Raw genomic sequence first — 21,283 nt, 5'->3', positions numbered from 1 at the left:
AATTCTTTCAGGGAAAAACAATTTTGTGATTTACAGTGATGCGGTTCGAAAAGGGGCTTGGATGCGTTTTGATGCAACATGAGAAGGTTGTAGCATAAGCTTCTTGGCTACTCAAGGAGTACGGGAAGAGTTATTCCATACATGTTTTGTAATAGGCAGCAGTGGTATATGCACATTTAGAGGCACTAATTGTATGATGGTAAGTGTGAGATTTTTAAGGACCACAAAAGTGTTAAGTTCTTTTTTGCACAATAGGAGTTGAATATGAGATAGAGGAAATAGCTTGAATTAAAAAAATACTATGTGTACCTGATACCGCTAAGATTAAAAGAACCATTTTGGATGAGGCATATTGTTCTCTTTATTCAGTGCATCCAAGAAGCACCAAAATGTATCGGGATTTGTGAGAATTTTTCTAGTGAAATAATATAAAGAAAGAAATTGCCTAATACGTAGAACAATGTTTAATATGTCAACAGGGGAAAGCTAAGCATCAGAGTGGTGCAGCGGAAGCGTGATGGGTGCACATCATCATGGATTTTGTAATGGGGTTACCTCCAGTATTTCACCCTTAGACTGAAGGACAGATAGAGAGAATAATCCAGATTTTAGAAAATATGTTGCAGGCTTGAGTGTTAAATTTCGGGAAAAACTAGATTCAATACCTGCTGTTAGTAAAGTTCACCTATAACAATAGCTACCAAGCCAGTATTGGGATGATGCTATCTAAGGCATTATATGGTCGAAGGAATCGATCTCCACTATATTAAGAAAAGATATTTATGAGAATTGCGTACTAAGGAAAATTTTGTTGGTATAAGTATTGATCAACAAATTTCGAGGACGAAATTTTTATAAGGTGGGGAGAATGTAACGATCCCGAAAATAGTTATACTTGATTAGGGTTATGATTCTAAAAAATATATAAAGTATTATATATATATATATGTATGTATAAGAAGACTCAGGATGTATCTTGAGTCTTCAGGAGACCCGCCTTAATTTTACTCTCCCCTCTCATGCCAATCTCTCTCCTTCTCTTTCCATTTCTCTCTCCTCAAACACTCTCACTCTCTCTCTAGATTTTCTCTTTGTCTGTAAGCCAAATCGAAAAACGAACACCACTATGGGGTACTAGTGGCAATCCTTAACAAGTTAACGGAAGTGGAATCGTTATTTGGGGATCTCAGGTACCACTTCAAGGCTAAGGTAAGGGGAATAAATTAGGTCAGCCTATTTTTGAAATTTAATCGATTAAATTTGAGTATATGATTTTGGGAATATTTGGGAATTAAATCAAACTGTAGGGATTTTATTATATTGGGTTTTTGGGAATATTTTTTGGATTAAGTTAAACTGCAGGTATTTGATTAAATTAGATTTTTGGGAATATTCTGGAATTATGCTAAACTACGAGTATTTGATTAAATTAGATTTTTGGGAATATTTTGGAATTAAATCAAACCGTAGGGGTTTAATTAGATTGGGTTTTTGAGAATATTTTTGGGATTAAGTTAAACTGCAGGTATTTGATTAAATTAGATTTTTGGGAATATTCTAGAATTAAGTTAAACTGTAGGTATTTGATTAAATTAGATTTTTGAGAATATTTTGAAATAAAATCAAACCGTAGGGATTTGATCAGATTGAGTTTTTGGGAATATTTTTAGGATTAAGTTAAACTATAGGTATTTGATTAAATTAATTTTTTGAAAATATTCTGAAATTAAGTTATACTACATGTATTTGATTAAATTAGATTTTTGGAAATATTTTGGAATTAAGTTAAACTGCAGGGATTTGATTAAATTAGACTTTTGGGAATATTTTGGAAATAAGTTAAAGTATAGGGAATTGATTATATCAGAGTTTTTGGGATATAATGGAATTTAATTAATAGGTGAATAAAATATGTTTCTCCCAGGAAAAATTTTATATTGTAAAGTAATACCCATTATGTGTGGCAATGAGATTAATACAGAATATAAATATAACAGTGTTTAATGCAGAATAATGATATGACAGTGTTAGATGTAGAATAATAATTTGATAGTGTTTAACACAGAGTTACAACATGATATTATTCTATATAGAACTATGGAATAGTAGTAGTTTATACAGAGTTAGAGTATGATAGTATGTTGTATTCATGTTAATGATTGGACACTGTACCATTACCACTTATGAATACATTTAGAAACTCTCATCTTATACGTAAATTGTATAACATAAATCAAACAAATTATAAAACATGAAACATATAATCTTAAACCATGAAACATATATTTAATAAAAACGATAACACACAAATTACGCTTAGAATAACCGAAACTTGCGAATAAAACCACACAACAAAACGTTCAACGAAACATACTAGTGTTTGTTAGAGTGATGGTATGAATGGCTGGTTTGAGGGACGACGATACGGAATGCCTCAAACTCAGTGAGGGTATAGTATGAATAGCTAATTGAGGGATGGCGGTACGAAACGCCTCAATCATGGTAAATGAATGTATGAATAGTTGGTTGAGGGACGGCGGCACAAAATGCCTCAATCATGCAGTAATTGTTAATATGTGTGTAGATTATGTAACTTGTGGATTTATGCATTGAGCTTTTGAGCCGAATTGTGAACTGATTATAAATGGCTGGATTGGGTGACGGCGGTACGAAACGCCTCAATCTCAACAAATGAATTATATGTGTGCATTTCATATAACTTGTGGTTTTATATGTATAGGGTTGTTAAGCCGAATTGTGAACTGATTATGAATGACTGGATTGAGGGATGCCGATACGAAACGCCTCAATCTCAGCAAATAATTTTTATGTGTATAGATCATGTAACTTTTAATTTATATGTATAGGGCTTTTGAGCCAAGTTAAAAACTGGAAAAAAAAGAATATGTGCTATGAAATTGTATAGGTATGAGTATAGTTTAAATTTCTATTTCATTTAAGTTGATTAAGAGATGAATCATACATATATATATATATATATATATATATATATATATATATATATAAACTCATTGCCACACACTAACACTAATTTATTCCGTCTTACTGAGAGGTGTCTCACCCCATTAATATTTCAACATTAGTTTGGATCAGCAAGTACCTAGACCTAGGAGCTCAGGTAGGGGGTGTAGATATTATAGATAGCGTAAGTGTTAGTTTGGATCTGTGTATATAAATGTTTAGAGTTTTGGATTATAGTTCTGTCTGAGAAGATGGTATAGTAATGGTTGGGAGGTAGTACTTTGGTATGCACAGTTATGGATGGGTCTGTTTTTGCTTCTGCGGGTAGTGAATGGGCATATGTAATATTTATGTTATAATATATATATATATATATATATATATATATATATATATTCATATATGTGTGTGTGTGTGCGCGCGCGCGCGCATGTTGTGATTAAAAATGAAAGAAAAGAAAAATTGGAATGTAAAAGTATGGTATCAGAGATGTCACAATGGTGTATTATTATGAATATTATTATTATATCATTAGATATTTTTTGGGGTGTTACACAAGCAGTCTTGGATCTTTAACTTAGGATGATGGATCGTGTAAGAACACTCAGCAAGGGGACCATTATTCAACCACTTATCAAACAAAACAAAAAAAGGTTTTTCCTTATCTAACCTTCATATAAACATTCTTATAAACCTCTGAAAAAACCTTTATTATTGTCTTCCAAAACCGAGAGCTTGCAGGAGTAAAATTGGTTGAAGCCATGTGACCTGATTTAACATAGTTAACCTTAAAGAAACGAGTCCAAGGACAACTAACATCATAAGTCTCCAAGAAAACTTCATGTGGAAAGATCGTTGAATGTCATTAAGGTCCTTTATGCCAACACCTGCTTCATCTAATGGTTTACAAACCTTTGACCAGGCACACCATTTCATTTTCGCCCTACTATTACTCTCTCCCCCCCCCCCCCCCAAGAAAAGAAGAGAGAATGAAATTAATATTTCTAATCACCACCAAAAGAACTGAGAGAACCGTTAGTGTATGTGTCCCCATGCATGATAGAACATCCCTAATTAGGATGAGACGACCTCCATGAGACAGAAACCTCATCTTCCAACTCGATACCTTATTTTGAATTTTTGAGACCAATGGTTCAAGTACTCTAGTAGTAAGGCGTCCGGAAATCAAAGGTGCCTCAAGGTACATCGGTAGAAAATTTCATTCTATAAAACCCGTCAATTGAAATAGCCCCCTTCTTAAAAAATGTTGATATTGTTGGAAAAAATAGATTTTATTTTTCCTTGTTGATTAATTGGTCAGACCAACTTTTATTGAAATCTAGCGTCTTTAAAAGCATCTTCAAAGTTCTTCTTTCTCTGTTAGAAAAAACAAGCAAGTCATCCGCATATAATAAATGAGAAATTAAAGGAGCTCTCCTCAGAAGATAAAAATTTCCAATCCGGCCTTCCTCAAATATTTTTTTTTAATAATCTATAAAGAATCTCTTCCATCAAAATAAATAAATATGGAGATAGTGGATCACTTTGCCGAAGGCCCCTTTGAGACTTGAAAAAACTCTTATTCGTACTATTCATCATGATTGAAAACCATGGGATCTTAACACATTCTGCTATTAGGTTACAAACTTGACTAGAAAAGCCAAATCCCTCGAAGACCCAAATAAGAAAAAATCTCCAGTCAACCCGATCATAAGATTTTACCACATCCACTTTCAAAGCTATATTTCCCTCTTTAATCTTTCAGTTGATTGAGTAAACCATTTCCTGTGCCAAAGTAATATTTTCAAAAATACTTCTACTAGGGAGAAAATCCCCTTGCTCTAGAGAGATAATTCTATTCAGGCATCGTATCAATCGACCTAAAATAATCTTTGAAAAATCTTTGTAGGTAACAGAACATAGGCTAATTTGTCTAAACTTTTCAAAGCTTGTTGGATCCTTCACCTTAGGGATAAGAACAAAATAAGAAGTGAAGAATCCGGGGAGAGGTGCTCCCCTGAAAAATTCCTTAGCAACTTCCAACATATCCTCTTTAACAAAGTACCAACAAGATTTGTAAAATTTTGAACCGAAATCATTGGGTCTTTGACTACTATCTTTTGGGATACAATTTAGAGCTGTTTTCAGCTCCATTTTTTAAGGTTCTTTTGCCAAATACTCATTTTCTTAATCCGATATCTCCCTAGAAATAAGTTCGCTCAAATTAGGTAATGCTTTAGTAGACCGTTCAGAGAGAAAATGTTGAAAATGCTTAACCACACCTTCATGAATCTCTCCAAGGGACACCAAAACCGTACCATCCTCTAAGACCATAGAATTAATCATCAACGAATTCTGTTTTTGATTAATAACCACATGAAAAAACTTGTAATTTTGATCACCCTCTACAAACAATTGCATGGCTGATGCAAAACTTTGTGTGTGCATGCTAGATGATTAGATATTGCATGTTGATTGAAATATTGTTTTGTGTAAAAAATGCTAAATTTTTCAAAAGAACTATATTTATGTCGAAAAGGGGGAGTTTCTCTAGCTAAGGAATGCTCTTTACCCTAGAACTTTTGCTGATGCCAAAAGGGGGAGAAATAACTTCTAAGCAAAATTGGGTGAGAAAAGTGCAAATTTGGGTGTGATATATTGGGGGAGAAATATTTGAGAAACATTTGAGCTACATTGAAATGTAAATGCATATTAAATTGAAATGTTTTCTTTCCTACATATGCTTGAAATTCATTGTAAAGTTTGAAATTATGCATATTCTTAGGAGAATTCTTTTCAGGTTGAACCCATTTTTGCTCTTATATTTATCATCATAAAAAAAGGGGAGATTGTTGACTTTATGAGTCTGATCATGTTTTGATAATTACAAATCACAAGTATCTTATATGTGTGTTGAGTACTTGAACAGGTCAATAATTTAGCACGCACATATGATAAGGATACAATGGAAGCCATAAGGCACTTGAAGCACATATTATCTAGCCCATTCATAGAAACTTGAAGAGCAAGGAGTGAAGACATGTTTTATTTGAGTTGTATTGCATTTAGTTTTTGTATTGTGTTGCCTTTGGTGTGTTCCCAAGTGGGGGGTGAATTTGAATTTTAAAACTTCTTTTCAGATTTAACCAGACATTAACAGTATTTCACAACCTAGGGTCTTTGTAAACATATTCCAATACCCACAGTATTCAAAGCATGTATGTGAAAACAATAAAGACAATAAATAATTAAACATACATGAACTAAATTCAAAGTTTAGGAAATAAAGTGCGCAAGGGAGAGAACAACACACGATATGATATTGGAGTTCAACCAATACTGCTTACGTCCTCACCTTAAGCCGCAACTCAAGGATTCCACTAATTTCTCACTTAATGGGTGAGCGACGCCGATTACAAAACTGCACCTAGTTCTCTTAACTGGGTCTGAACCAGGCTGATGCTCGCCTAACCGAGTCTAAGTGATTCGGGAATATTCACAGGGCTAGTCTTCCTCTTCTGACCACTCGTCGGGAATAAAACAGATAATCAAATATAATATTTTGTACAAAAAAATATGCTTCCAATACAAGTAGATGTGTACAACACTACAACTCAAAATACTATTAGTTTTGGTGCAATCCCAAGAGGGGGGGTTGTAACACCCAGAACCCTTAAACTCGGGTCTAGCGCATTATACTTGATAATCCATAAACCAATATATACGCTGTGGAAAACATAAACATAATCTCCATATAACATAATACCAGAGTTTTCTAAATCCATCTACCAACCATAATAAATTAATCATCCACCATTTCAGTATGTTCACAAACATTCTTTTCTCCATAGACTTAAAACATAAAGACATAAAACATAATTATTTACCTTCCCCAAAATTAACATAGAAATAAACCCTTTTCTTTTTCAATTTCCCAATAATGTTATAAAAACTTTGAGCTCTCTAAGCTCGATCTCGAGGAGGTCCTGAAAAAAAATACATTTATATTCGGGTGAGACACATCTCAGTAAGGGAAGAAATAATATATTAAACTCAACGTGTGGCCATCATGAGATTATACATATCATTTTATAATATTTGTAAATCATTAACATAATACTGAAAGTCTTTTTTTGAACCTAACAATCATATGCAAAGGTTTACCCACGAGATCACCCAAGGATAGGGGTGATTATCCGCCCATACAAGTTGCACCCCTCTACTCTGATACTTAGGTAACCCGAAGGTTACTACTAAAGCATACCAGAGCACTCACCTTACTCAGTAAGCCCTCAAGTGTTAACTTGATCTCGTACTCTCGCATTCAACAACAGTTTATCGGCAAAGACCCTAAGGATAGGGAATTCTACCCGCCCATACAAGTAGGTTCCCTCTGCCCTAGTGCGTTATGCAGCTACTGCCACATCTAAAGCTACTAATACACTCGCCTTACTCAGCAAGCCCTCAGGAGAAGAGTATGCCTCGTCCAATCGTAACATGTATTACATACATAGATACTTCTAATATCATAATACATCATTCTTTCCATCGCTATTCAATCATTCACATTTTTTCATATTTAATAATTTAACATTTCCTTGTGTTTCACTTTAAGTGACTCTTTCCCATTTGTATCATTCACATTTCACATTTCATTTCATTGTATTGTCATTCCTTGTCATTTCATTTCATAACATTTTCATTTCATTCCTTTGTACTACAACCGCTGTTTAGCCGTCATCAGTTAGTCCACATAGAAATGTGTTAGAATCTGTTATAGTTAGTCCATATAGAAATGCGCTAGAATCTGCTACCCCGACTTTCAGCTGTCGTACCTTTACATGGTTGCATTTAACATACACAGGCAACATTGTCCATATCATATTTTATTCTCATTTCTTTACTTACTTAGCCTGCATCTCATACATTTAACATATAATTTGCACAGATTCTCATGCCACACAATTTACTAGTAAAATTCATACATATTTCTCATAAAATAAGCCAACCCATACTTAGCATTTATGTGCTCAAAATACATTTCATTTCTTATTTAATTCATCAGAAAATTCTTTTCATTTTCATTCATTCACTTTCACATATATATAATAACTATATCGACAATCCTACTCAGAAAACATAAATTTCATGGCTGGCATTTTAAAACCACATAAAAACATATATACATAAATAACACATGATTTTTTTTAATTCATGAAAAACTTGATTTAATATATAAATTTCCCTCTTACCTGATTTCTTGAACTACGCCGACAGGGACTCCAAAAAAAATACCTGCGGCGCTCACCCGGATCCTGAATAAAAAATTCTAGTTCCATGTAATTAATCCTGAATAAAATATTCTTTTAATATTTCTTAAACCCATAAATTTTAAATAAATAAATATACCCTTAAATATAGCCAAATTACCAAATTTCCCAAATCTCACTCTCGCTTTGGAGTGGGGCCTAAAAAACTTCAATTGAAAATTTATTTACGTCAAAATGACGGCAATCGCGACTAGGACCACGTGGTGGTACCCGATCGTCGATTTAACAACATATTTACAAAAAAATTGAGAAAATGGAGAAAAGTTACCTTTCCCCAAGAGCAGGACTTAAGCCATTGCCATGACAAATCTGCTCCAGTAGAAATGTCGGCAGTGGAATCAGGAATCTAACGAAACCTTCTATTTTTCGATCCGACGCAAACTCATCGAGAAATTGAGAGAGAGAGAGAGAGAGAGAGAGAGAGAGAGAGAGAGAGAGAGAGAGACGGAGACGGAGCGGCCACAGGAAATAAAATTCGAGGGTGGCGTGTCTTCCTTCTTTGTTCTCCTTCTTCTTCTTCTTCTTCTTTTTCAGTTAACTTTACACACACACACACACACACACACACACACACACATATATATATATATATATATATATTTCTCTTATTTCAATTAGTTTTTTTTTTAAATCCAATGTAATAATGTTTAATTTAATAACTAATTATTTAATTATTTAATTTATCTTAATTTAATTTAATTTTTAATTTTTTTTTCTTTTTCCCACGCCGTTCCTTTTATTTATTTATTTGTTATTTTATCTATTATATATATATATATATTTTTTTTTATTTCAATCATTTTAATTTTTCTGGTCTTTATAGGGGTGATTGCATATTTAAAATTTATTGCCTAGGTCAAACCAAATTAACAGTATTACTTAACCTAGGGTCTGTCTATGCAAATGTAAACCCAATCATTCACAATATAACATACACATACAGTAAATAAATTGCAAAAATGGAAAGAACACGCACGATATGTTATCAGGGTTCGGCCAACTGTGCCTACGTCACCGCCTTGGCCACACCAGCACAAGGATTACCACTATAATGCTCACTTAAATGGGTGGAGCGGCACCTAATACAACTAGGTCAATTCAAGGAGCTGGCCTCAACCAACACTCCTTAATAGGATGGCGCGCCTAGCTTTCCTAATCTGGTTTAAACCAATTTGGGACTATTCCACAGGGCTAGTCTCCCTCTTCAGGCCTGCGCCTAGAATACAACTAATTGTTATAAAATGTTTGTACACGGAAATGCGCTTCTAGACAAGCAGATGTGTGCATCAATACAACTCAATCAATAACACAAATGATATGTAAATATGCCCAGTGCTCTAATGTATGCTAAACACTTAGTCACATGTAAGCTTCTGTTCAGATCTAAAGTGTATACCCAAGCAATATTTGAAACACACTATGTGAATAATACAATCTCATATCAGGGTTTCAAAATATGCTAAACAAGTTCAAACAAACAACCTCAATACAATATTCTAATATTCAAAGCACACTAGAGTTGTTTTAAGCACTAACTTTTGAAAAAGATTTTTGCACACAAAATCTAGTTTTAGGTATCTTGCAACAACAATGCAAGAACCATAACCCTCAAATTTTTTCCACACTAAATTTATCAAATGAAATTTGTGGAAAAACCTTGATGCTAAACTCTCGCATAAAATCAATCAAACAATAATGTAACAGAGAGTTTTAGCTACAAAGATCAAGCACAATAGCCTTAGAAAATACTCACAACGCTTGTAGAAATCAAGAATGAGGAGTATGTGAGTGTTTGGAAGTATTATTTGGCTAATAAAGGATTTTGGATGTTGAGAGAATATTGGCCTAATCAAGTTTGCTAATCCCTTGCTAATTATGATAAATGAATGAGTATATATAGGCAAGGAGGAATTTTTTACTGTTGGGGACCCAATAGGAATAATTAAAAGTTTTAAACAAGTTCACACAAATTAACCCCATTTAAAAAAGTTAACCGCGGTAAAAAATAAGGGGCAACCTAAGAGCACCGGTCGACCAAAAGACTTTCGGTCGACTGAAGTTCTTGAGGTTTGGTCGATCGGGCCAAAAATGAACTGCCCGTTCGGTTGACCAGGCATGTATGTTCGAGGCCTTTTTTTGAGGTTCAATTGATCGGGACTTAAATGAACTAAAATGGTCGGTCGACCGGACTTGTAAGTCCAAGGCGATTTTTCAATTTATGAGGTTCGATCGACCAAAAAGTTTTGAACTGGATAGTTCAGTCTACCATAGCGTTGGGACAACTCCCGAAGACCCTCGGTCGACCAAAGTGTTGGAGTGCATTTTGGGCTCGGTTGACCAAGTGGTCAAAAAGTTGACTTATGGGGAGTTCGGTTGATCGGGGTCAAATGAACTATAAGGATTCGGTCGACCGGGCTGTGGTCAACTAGTTGACCCGGTCCTTGGTCGGTCGACCAGGGGCAAATTGTACATGGAGGGTCGGTCGACGAACATGTATATATTGTGCATTTCGGTCCAATTTGATCATTCAAACACCCTATTCACTTACTCAGACATATGTGAGTGTCCTAGGGTTATTTTAAGCCTTTTTGAGTGCACTGAAAAAATCCAGTGTCAGTCGACTGAAGGGTATTCCCTAAGGTCTTTCTAAGGTTTGTGTAGGCACCTAAAGCCCAACTAGGATTGATTTGAGCATACCTACCTACCATGCATGATGCAAATTATTACAAGCCATAAACGCGCATAGTTCATAATAAATTACATCCTAAACTGAAGAAATAGATAAATGAATACAAATTACAACACATAGATCTTCATTCTTTGGCACGAACATCGCACGCGATCATGATATGTCTTTTTAGTCCTGAAGCGGGCACAAGGTGAACCTGCATGCAATTCTCAGTACAACCATTAGTACCAAGAGCATTTGTCATAATCAAAACTGGATGTGACCTATAAGGTCAACAACACTCACATATGATATGAAAATAAGCTCAGTGTGAGTAAGGTGTTTTTCTCAATATAATCTTTGAGTAAAAATGTGTATGATGAGTGCTTCAAGATTTTATGCCCAAATAAGAAATTTCTCCAAAAATATTTTTCTAAATAAGGTGTTGGAAAATCTAGGGTTTATGGCTCAAAATTATTTTTGCAAGCACAAGCAAGTGAGCCTTTGAATCTTGCAATGAATGTGCAAGATTCACAAGCAAAGAAATAGTTTTTCTCCAAGGATATATATCAATGAATATATATATATGGAAAAACTTTGTTTTACTCTCAAAAATAAGATATGAAACTTGAATAAGATATGAGAGTGAAAAGAATTTTGATTTGTAAAATAAATGCCCAAAGGATGTTTAAAACAAAGCTCTCTTGAAAGATTTTTCAAAGTAATAGTAAAGAGAGGATCAAAAAATAAGCTTAGGAAGATGAAAATGTGATATAAAAATTTAAAATATTTTTCTAACTAATCAGCTTGCTAATTTTGAGTTATAAGGGGGTATATATAGAGTCGGGTGAAAATATGACCGTTGGGGACATGGAGGTCATTTTGGAAAAATACTAATGATATTTAATTAAAAATAACCTCGTTTACTTGCGGTAAAAATTTGACCAAACCGAGAGGTTCGGTTGACTATATTCAAGGTTCGGTCGACCACTTTAATAACTTTGGTCGACCGTGAAAATTTTGAATTGTAGGTATGGTCAACCGTCTCAAGGCTATTTTGAACTCTTCGTGGGTTCGGTCGACCAAGACAAGGGACAGTCGACTACTCATCTAAGTTTGGTCGACCCAGGCTAAAATGAACTACACATTTGGTCGACCAAGTAGTTGGCGGGTTAGACACTTTATGATTCTGTCAACCTAGAATGATATGTTCAATTTAGATCGGTTGACCAAGTGAAGTCAACATGTTGACTTCTGACCTGTTCGGTCGACCAAGGCATTTATAATGCCAAGGGTTTGGTCAACCGAAGCTTAGTCAACACTTTGACCTTTTTAGCCAACAAAGTGTTCGGTCGACCAAGCTGGTTATTACTAGAAGGGTTTGGTTGACTTGGGTTATTAAAAAACATAAGTTTGACCCTAATTATGACCTTAAGTTTTATCCCTATTTGTATAAATGTGACATTTTAACTTAAAGGATTTTTCATTATGTGCATGGGGTCCTAAGCTCAATCTATGGTCATTAAGCTTATTCAACCATATCATGCATGTCATGCATTTATTACAGACCAAATTAAAAACTAAAATGCATTAACAATCAAAGTAAATATGTCTTCTTCAATGCTCTTCACTTCATGGACTACGCCAGATGTATGTGATCTTTGAGTTTCTTCTAGTTTCCAAGTCCCTTGATCTTATGTGTGCTGAAATATTAAATCTGCTCAAGCACTGAAAACACATATAAGAAACTTGTGATTTTTCATTATCAAAACCAGGGATCAGACTCAAAAAGTTAACATATTGTAATACATGTCTTGTAGAGACCCGAACCCAAAAAATAAAAAATAAAATAAAATAAAATAAAATAAATACATAATAGAAAAGGAAAATAAATAAAGGGAAGGAAGAAAAATTTGAAGGGCAGCACAGTAGGGACTCGTCGGCGAGCGCAGGTGTCAATGAGGAGATCCTATTGACTTTTTGAGTCCTATCTCGTTTTTGTTAATGGCAAATACAAGGTATTTAATTTTTGCTGAGTTTGTGTACAAGATCAAATTGGCAATATCATATGGTGCACATGGACTTGAAGAAAATAAAGACCCAGAATATTTATTTGTTATAAGTTATATTCATTCATTCAAGGTATGTAATATTAATTATCTATCGGTATGTAATAATTAATATATGTCATGCATGGTAGGGATTATAAAATCAAGACCATAGATGGACCTTAGGGATCGCCCTTCGGTCGACCGACGTTGGATTTTTAGGGTTAGCTCAAAGACCATAAAATGACTAGGAATCCTTGAAGTAATAAGGTTAATAACTTACAGTAACAAAGATTTAACTTGGGTTTTATTTGGGCCAAAAATGATTTTTGAACAGATTCGGTCAATCGAACCTGGGCAGTGTAAATGGCTTGGTTGACCGAACCAGGTAAAAGTCAACTTTTGACTTTGCTTGGTCGACCGAACCCATACATACATAGTAACTTTGGTCAATTGAAGTTCCCCTAGGTCAAAAAGTTGACCAGTTGGTCAACTATCTTGAAAATGAACTTCAACGCCCTAGTTGACCGAACTGGCACATGGGGAAATCCCAATGCCTCGGTCGACCGAATTGATAGTTGAAAAATTACCTGGTCGACCAAACACCCAAGTTCGCTCAACCAAACTCAATCTAGTTGACCGAACCACAGAGGTTCTGAAATCGTCTCAAGACTAGTCGACCAAACCTATAATTCAAAAATGCCTCGATCGACCGACCCTGGCAAATGGGTCGACCGAACCTCAAGTACGATTGACCGAACCTCTTAGCTTGCACAATTTTTACCAAGGTTATTTGGGGTTAAAATAGGGTTAATTTTTTTAAACTCTTTTAAAACAATTTTAATAATTCCCTTGGTGTCCCCAATGGTCATAATTCTTCCTATCTCTATAAATATGAGTTCATTTGCAAATATTAATGGGGATTAGCAAATAAGATTAACAAAAATCCTCTTAAATTTTTTATACTCCTATTCGCCCATACTATACATTTTTAAGCCAAATTTCTTGTACTCTCTCATACAATCATTCCTTTGCTAAACCAATCTTTGTGAGAGTTATTTGAGTGATTATACATTGTTCTATATTTTTTGGAAATTCTCATTGTATTGTGTATTTGATTTTCAAATTGAGAGTTGAGCATAAGATTTTTCCCTCGATTTTATTTCATAAATTAGTGTGTGGGAAAATCTAGTGGCTAGTGAGGCTTTGCATTATCATTGCAAGACTCATTGAGTTTGTATTTTTGTGTGTGCAAAAATGTTTTTACAAACTCATTTTTGAATATCTCTTATTGCTTTGATATTGAGAAAATATTTTTTAGATATTCTGTTTACTCTTGGTAGAAATCTTTGAAACCCTAAACTGTATACTTTTATACACTGTTTCAAAGATTAGCTTGATTATACACTTTTTTACTTGATTGAATATTGACATAAGATTGAGTGTTTAGCACATGTATAGCATAGAGCTTATAGTTCCTATTTGTTTGAGGTGCATTGATTAGTACTTGTGCATAGTGGTACATATCTGCTTGTGTAAGAAGCATTTGGTTGTACGTAAATTTTTATATCTTTTGTATTCCAGGTGTGGGCCTAAAGAGGGAGACTTACTCTAGTAAAAGTTCCAGATTGACTTTGACTCGATTAGGAAAGCTAGGTACACCATCCTGTTAAGGTATTGTATTAGGTGTCACTCCACCCGTTAAGTGAGCATTAGTCAAATTTTCGGACTTGCAAGTTAGAGGCGAGGACGTAGGCAGTACTGGATGAACTTGGATAACATATCGTGTGCGCACTTTATATTTTCGAAATTTATTACTACACATGAATGTTATATTTAATATATTGTGAATGCTGCGCATGATTTAATTTACGCATATCATTATGCGCAATTGGTATATGATTAGAAAGACCCTAGGTTGTGTTATACTGTTATCTAGTTTAACCTACGAAGAAAGTTTAAATTTCTAACTCACCCCCCCCCCTCTTGGGAATACACCAATTCCAATAATTGGTATCAGAACCTCATTGCACTAGACTTAAACATTTTTTTATAAAGATCGTAATGGCTCAATTTGGTGTATCCCCATTCGGCGAAGGACAGTCTCCTACTAGGCCTCCTGTATTTTGTGGTGGCAATTACACTCATTGGAAAATTTGAATGAGCATATTTATAAAATCTATGGATTGGAGGGCCTAACAGGTGATTGATAAAGGAATTTGTATGCTTGTAGGTGAAAATGATAATAATGGTTTGATGCATGCAAATTCACATACCATGGATTTATTGTATTGCGCCTTAGAAACTGATATTTTTCATGAGATTATGACATGTAAAAGTGTAAAGGATATCTGAATTGAGCTAGAAAAGAGATATGGAGAGACCCAAGAAAAGGAGATTGCCACTCCAAACACTCCAAGCCTAAATGATCAAGTAGTGGCTAATCATGAGCAGGTTGCATTAGTAGATGATAAGGTATATAAATCTTACCCTACCTCATTTACTAATTCATGTAATGAAGCATATGATGATTCTTATGCTGAATCATGTGATATATCATATGTTGAATCATCAGTTGCCTCTAATGACTGCTATGAATTACGGTGTTATCTTAAGAGGGGGGTTGAATTGGGCATTTTAAAAAAATAGGTCCTTTGGGTTCTAATTTTGAAAACTATCAATTTCAAACTTGCAAGATACTCACAACAACCTCAATGTTTCACAATTAATTAATTCTATGTGTGTCTTTATCAAGCATACAATGTTATGCAATTACTCACACTCGTACAAAAAGTTCAACACATACACAATGAGATTACAAGGAAATTAAAGAGATGTAAGGGTAAGAGAGATGCAAACTTGATTTTTACGAGGTTCAACGTACCCCAGCCTACGTCCTCGCCTTGAGCAACCCGCTCAAGGATTCCACTAAATGTGTGCTCCTTTAACTGGGACGGAGCTTCCTTTACAACCTGCTACTTACAAAAGGCGTAGCTTCCTCCTTAATCCCAATTCACAACCCGAACTGTGTATACAAAATAAAGATTACAATTTTTGCAACAACTCAAAATGCTTCTAATCAAGCTAGTGAGTACAAGATAAATCCTAGCACAAAATCATATGATAAATACTTGAAACTCAGTATGTATGTAATAATATGATCTTTATAAGAAGAATGATATGCTTCACAAATCTACCTCCTATCAATATCTCCCAAAAATAATGTTTATAAATAAATGCTTTGGAGATCTTAGGATTCGATTTTGGAATACTTTATGCAAGAATAGAAAATAAGATCCTTTTAAAAATAATCTTGAATAATGCACAGATCTAAGTTCTTGCTATCAAATAACTTGTAAAGTTGAATCTTTGTATAAATATATGACTTTGAATATTGGCAAAGATTTGAAACACTATTTTTCAAATACTTTTTGCACCAATAAGATAGATCTATTTGGATACAAATATAACTTTGAATATCCCAAGGATTCAAAACTTTAGACTACTATTCCCAAAATATTTTTCAATTAAATAGCTATGGGAAAATTAGGCTTTTGCTCCCAAAAAGATTTTTCAATAAATGAATAATGGAGAAGATAACTGACTAATAAAAAATTGAAAACTCAATAAAATATCTTTCCAAACCTTAAGATCAAACCAGATTTAGTAGAAGTTGTGCGTATATTTGTTTGGATCTTGAATATGCGAATGCCCAGACAAATGTGACTTTGTAGTGCAGGCATGATTCTTAGCAATATGTTCAAAAAGCTTCTCAAAGGTATGCCAAAGATTGATGCAATAAGCCCAAGGCTCTCAAGAGATAGGCAAAAAGTGGTTCTCTAGGGTTTAGAAATTATTTTTATAAGTGTTTTTAGCCCTAGATTAAATCTTGGCCATTGGATCATTTAAAAACAAGATTTTTTGTCTGTGTTCACCCTGAAATGTGAATCAGCGTCCTGACCTTCGTTGACGAATGGGTACGTTTGTTGACAAGTGTATAACACTTGTTCATTGATGAGGCCATAAGTTCGTTGACGAAAGCACTGTTTGAACTTTTTGGGCTCTTGGTATTTGTTCGTCAACGAGACAACACTATTCATCGCCGAGTGGCCTTCATGAGTTCGTCGACGAGGCCATTGGGTTCATCGATGAGGCCTCTTAAATTTGCCTTGAAAAATTTATTCAACATGGAGCTACTGTAAATGTATCATCCATGAAATGCATGAGTCCTAAGGTCTGTCTAAGGAATTGTTTGAGCTTTGAGTTATATCATATGAAATATGTAAATACATTCAATTCTAAATACCCATTCACATTGAAGATCTTGAACTTGAAGCTTGCTTCATCATCCTTTCATTCCTCTAGTTCCATGGATTGCGTCAAGTGATATGTACTTTAGGTTCTTTGTGGCTTCCATACAAGTTTACTATTCATGCATTTTAAATCATGATCTTGTTCACAAACTCATTTGCATAGATCAAATACCAAGTGATTTGTCATTATCAAAATAGGATTGGACTCATAGAGTCAACAATCTCCCCCTTTTTGATGATGATTGTTGACTCTATTAGTTCAATCCTATTTTGATAATGACAAATCACTTTGGTATTTGATCAGTGCATTGAGATTGTGAACAGGAACAATATTTAGCATGCCCGAAAGGTTAGGAAGTCATGGAATTCATGAGCTTTAAAGTATATATAACTTGGCACAATCCATGGAACTAAAAGAGTTGAAAAATGAAGATGCAAGCATCAAGTTTAAGATAGCCATGGGAATGGGTATTTAGAACTGAATGTATATGCATATTTTATATGATATAGTTAAAAGCTCAAAATATATACACATGCATCTCATGAACACCTTCTAGGGTTAAATATGGACTTAAAAGACTCTATTTAAAACCCCAAAAAATGTTTTATGAAGAAGCAAAGCAAGAAAGCAAAAATGGTTTTTGAAAAAAAAATAAAAAACTGAAGTTGGACTATCCATACGACTGAGGATTACCCTCAAACGTCTGAGGATGCAACTTCAGACGACTAAAGTTTTACTTTAGACGTCGGAAGAATTTCCTTAGAAGACTGAAGAATTAGTTTAGTCATCTGAAGAATTAATTGCTGAAACTCAAAACTGGCAGAACACCTCAGACGTCTCAACCTTTAGTTCAGTCGTCTAAAGAAGAGACTTCAGAAGTCTGAACCTTAAGTTCAGTCGTCTAACCCTGTGTCTAGTTTAATTTTTAAAAGCTTTAAGGAACATTAGACATCTCAACCCTAATCTTTAGTCGTTTGAACCCGCGGGAAGTTTAAAAATTAGATCTTTAGCGAGAGAACACGCGGGTTATACACTTGATCAAGTTGATCCAATGGTCAAGACTCATCCTAAGGCCAAGATTACCAATATAATCTACCTCTAAACCCTAGTGCCCCAACTTTTTGGATAATAGTGAGAAACTTGAACATATTGCAATACGTTTGCCTGCACTCCAACTATATTCATCAAGTTTAGGCAAATCATCTCAGCTTTTCAAAGGGATTCCACTTACACATCTTGAAAGCAAGCTCTGGTGATTGAGGTTTGGTAAACAAGTGATTGGTTTGTGTTCTCAATATATAGATATCTTGAAGATTTTTCATATTTCATATTCATACATCTATTACTCTTATTGAAAAAGGAAAAATCTTTCGTTACATAAAAATTTATTTGTGAAAGGATTTTATAAACATTGAATATTTGAAGATCTTCAAGTTCTTATTATCATTCAAATACTCAATATTTTGTTATTGCGAAATCTACTTCATTGAAAAGTCTAAAGGTTCTCAATATATATATTTGTGAGAAATTTTGCTGTGAAGTAGTGTTTAAATTTTTGCAATATTCAAAGTCTTTTATTTATTCAAAATTCAACTTCAAAAATTATTTGATAGCAAGAACTTAGATATTCATAATATTCAAGACCAATTTTATAATAAGATCATATTCGGTATTCTTGCATCTAGTAAGTTGAACAAAAACCCTAAATTCTCTAAAACATTTACTTATATAATTATTTTGAGAGATTTGATCAAAGGGAAATTTTCTGAAGCATATCATTCATATAACGCTCAAATCGTTACATACATACTGAGCTTCAAGTTTTAACTTATGGATATGTGTTAGGTTTTCCATTGTACTCACTAGCTTTGTTAGAAGCAATATTGAGTTGTTTTTGCAAATTTGAAATTCTATATTGTAATCACGGTTCAAGTTGTGAACGGGGAGAGGAGGAAGTTGTGCCTCTTGTAAGTAGCGGATGTAAAGGAAGCTCCATCCCGGTTAAAGGAGCAGGAATTTAGTGGAATCATTGAGTGCGTTGCTTAAGGCGAGGATGTAGGCTGGGTTGGCTGAACCTCGTAAAAATTGTCTTTGCCTTCTCTCTTCTTTTACTTTTTTTTTTTTTTTAATTTCCGCAACGCATTTCATTTCCTATCTTGCATGTGTGTACGCTAAATAACCTCACACGCACTTGATAATTAATTGGGTAAAATAGAATTTATTGAGATAATAATTTGAATTAATTTCAAACCCCTGCAATTAATTTGTGAAATATAGAAATAAGGATTAAGTGGTAAAATAAACTTAAAGATTTTTAAAATACCCAATTCACTCCCCCTCTTGGGATTACACCTGAATTAACATTTGGTATCGGAGCGGTTTTACATAGATTTAACCGTCATTTTTATAAAAAGATCACATGACACACATCGGTGTAACTTCATACGGTGAGGGACACTTGTCCACTAGACCACCTATTTTCTACAGTGTAAATTACACCTACTGGAAAAGAAGAATGAGTATATATCTTTTAAATGTGGATTGAAAAGTGTAAAAAATTGTTTCCAAGGGAAACCATGTTCCTATGAAAGTAGTTGATAAGGTAAATGTACCCAAAACTGAAGATGAGTATACTGAAGAAGATTGAAAATTTGTGCATATAAATGCTACTGCAATGAATTTGTTATTCTATGCACTAGATGTAAATGAATTTAATAGGGTGATGGCCTGTAACACTGCTAAAGAGATTTGGGAAAAATTAGAAGTTGCATATGAAGGTACTAAGGAAGTTAAAGATAGTAGGATAAACATGCTTACTGGTGAATATGAGGCATTTAAAATGACTATTGATGAATCTATTCAATCCATGTACACTAGATTCACACACATCATGAATTCTTTAAATGCTCTTGGTAAATCTTACCCTACTAACGAGTTGATCAGGAAAATACTTAAGGGACTACCTCCAATTTGGAAAGCTAAAGCTACTGCAATAGCAGAAGGAAGAAATCTGAAGGAGATGTATGTTGATGAACTAATTGGATCACTCATCCTCTATGAGCTTGCAATAAATGAGAGGAAGAATGAGCAAATTAAAGCAAAGAATGCTACAACACTTAAGGCATCATCTCACTACTCCAGTGAGAGAAGTGATTCAAAATCGAATGAAAACATGGCACTTATCACTAAGAAATTTGGAGAGTTCATGAGAAAGAACAAGAAATACACCAGAAAATTCAAAGGCTCAAAAACAGAAAAAGGGAGAGTCATGCAGAAGGAAGTAAAAGGATGATCCTCCCATGTGTTATAACTGTAGAGAATTTGGACATATCAAGCCAAATTGTCCCCAGCTAAAGAAAGTGCCTAAGAAGAAGAAGAAGAAGAAGGCTCTAAAGCTGGGCTGGGACACTCATAGTGCCAGTAGTTCAGAATCTGAATCCAGTGATGACGAGATTGCGAATCTATGTCTGATAGCTCACGAAGACCGCGAGATGTGCTTAAGATTGTCCTCCTCGAAAGACAAGTGATATATGGATAGCGAATGCTCGCGACATATGACAGGAGAAAAAGCTAAATTCATATCTATCATGTCCAAAGATGAAGGATTCGTTACATTTGAGGATAACTCTAAAGGTAAAATCATTGGAATTGGTAAGGTTGGTAAGGAACCTTCACTTGTCATTGATAACGTGTTATTAGTTGATGGATTGAAACATAACTTATTGAGTATAAGTCAATTATGTGATAAAGGTTATAAAGTCTTATTTGAACATGAAAAATGCATTGTAGAGAACAAATCTGAAAACAAAATATTGTTTATTGATAATCGTCATGAAAATGTTTATACCACTAACCTTGACAATCTTGCTTCTCAACATGTTACTTTTTTTTTCTGCTATAAATGAGATTAGTTGGATTTGTCATAGGAGACTAGGACACGC

This window comes from Malania oleifera, chromosome 2 (genome assembly GCF_029873635.1).
Source record: "Malania oleifera isolate guangnan ecotype guangnan chromosome 2, ASM2987363v1, whole genome shotgun sequence".
NCBI classification, from domain to species: domain Eukaryota; kingdom Viridiplantae; phylum Streptophyta; class Magnoliopsida; order Santalales; family Ximeniaceae; genus Malania; species Malania oleifera.
Note: the sequence above shows the minus strand (reverse complement) of the source record.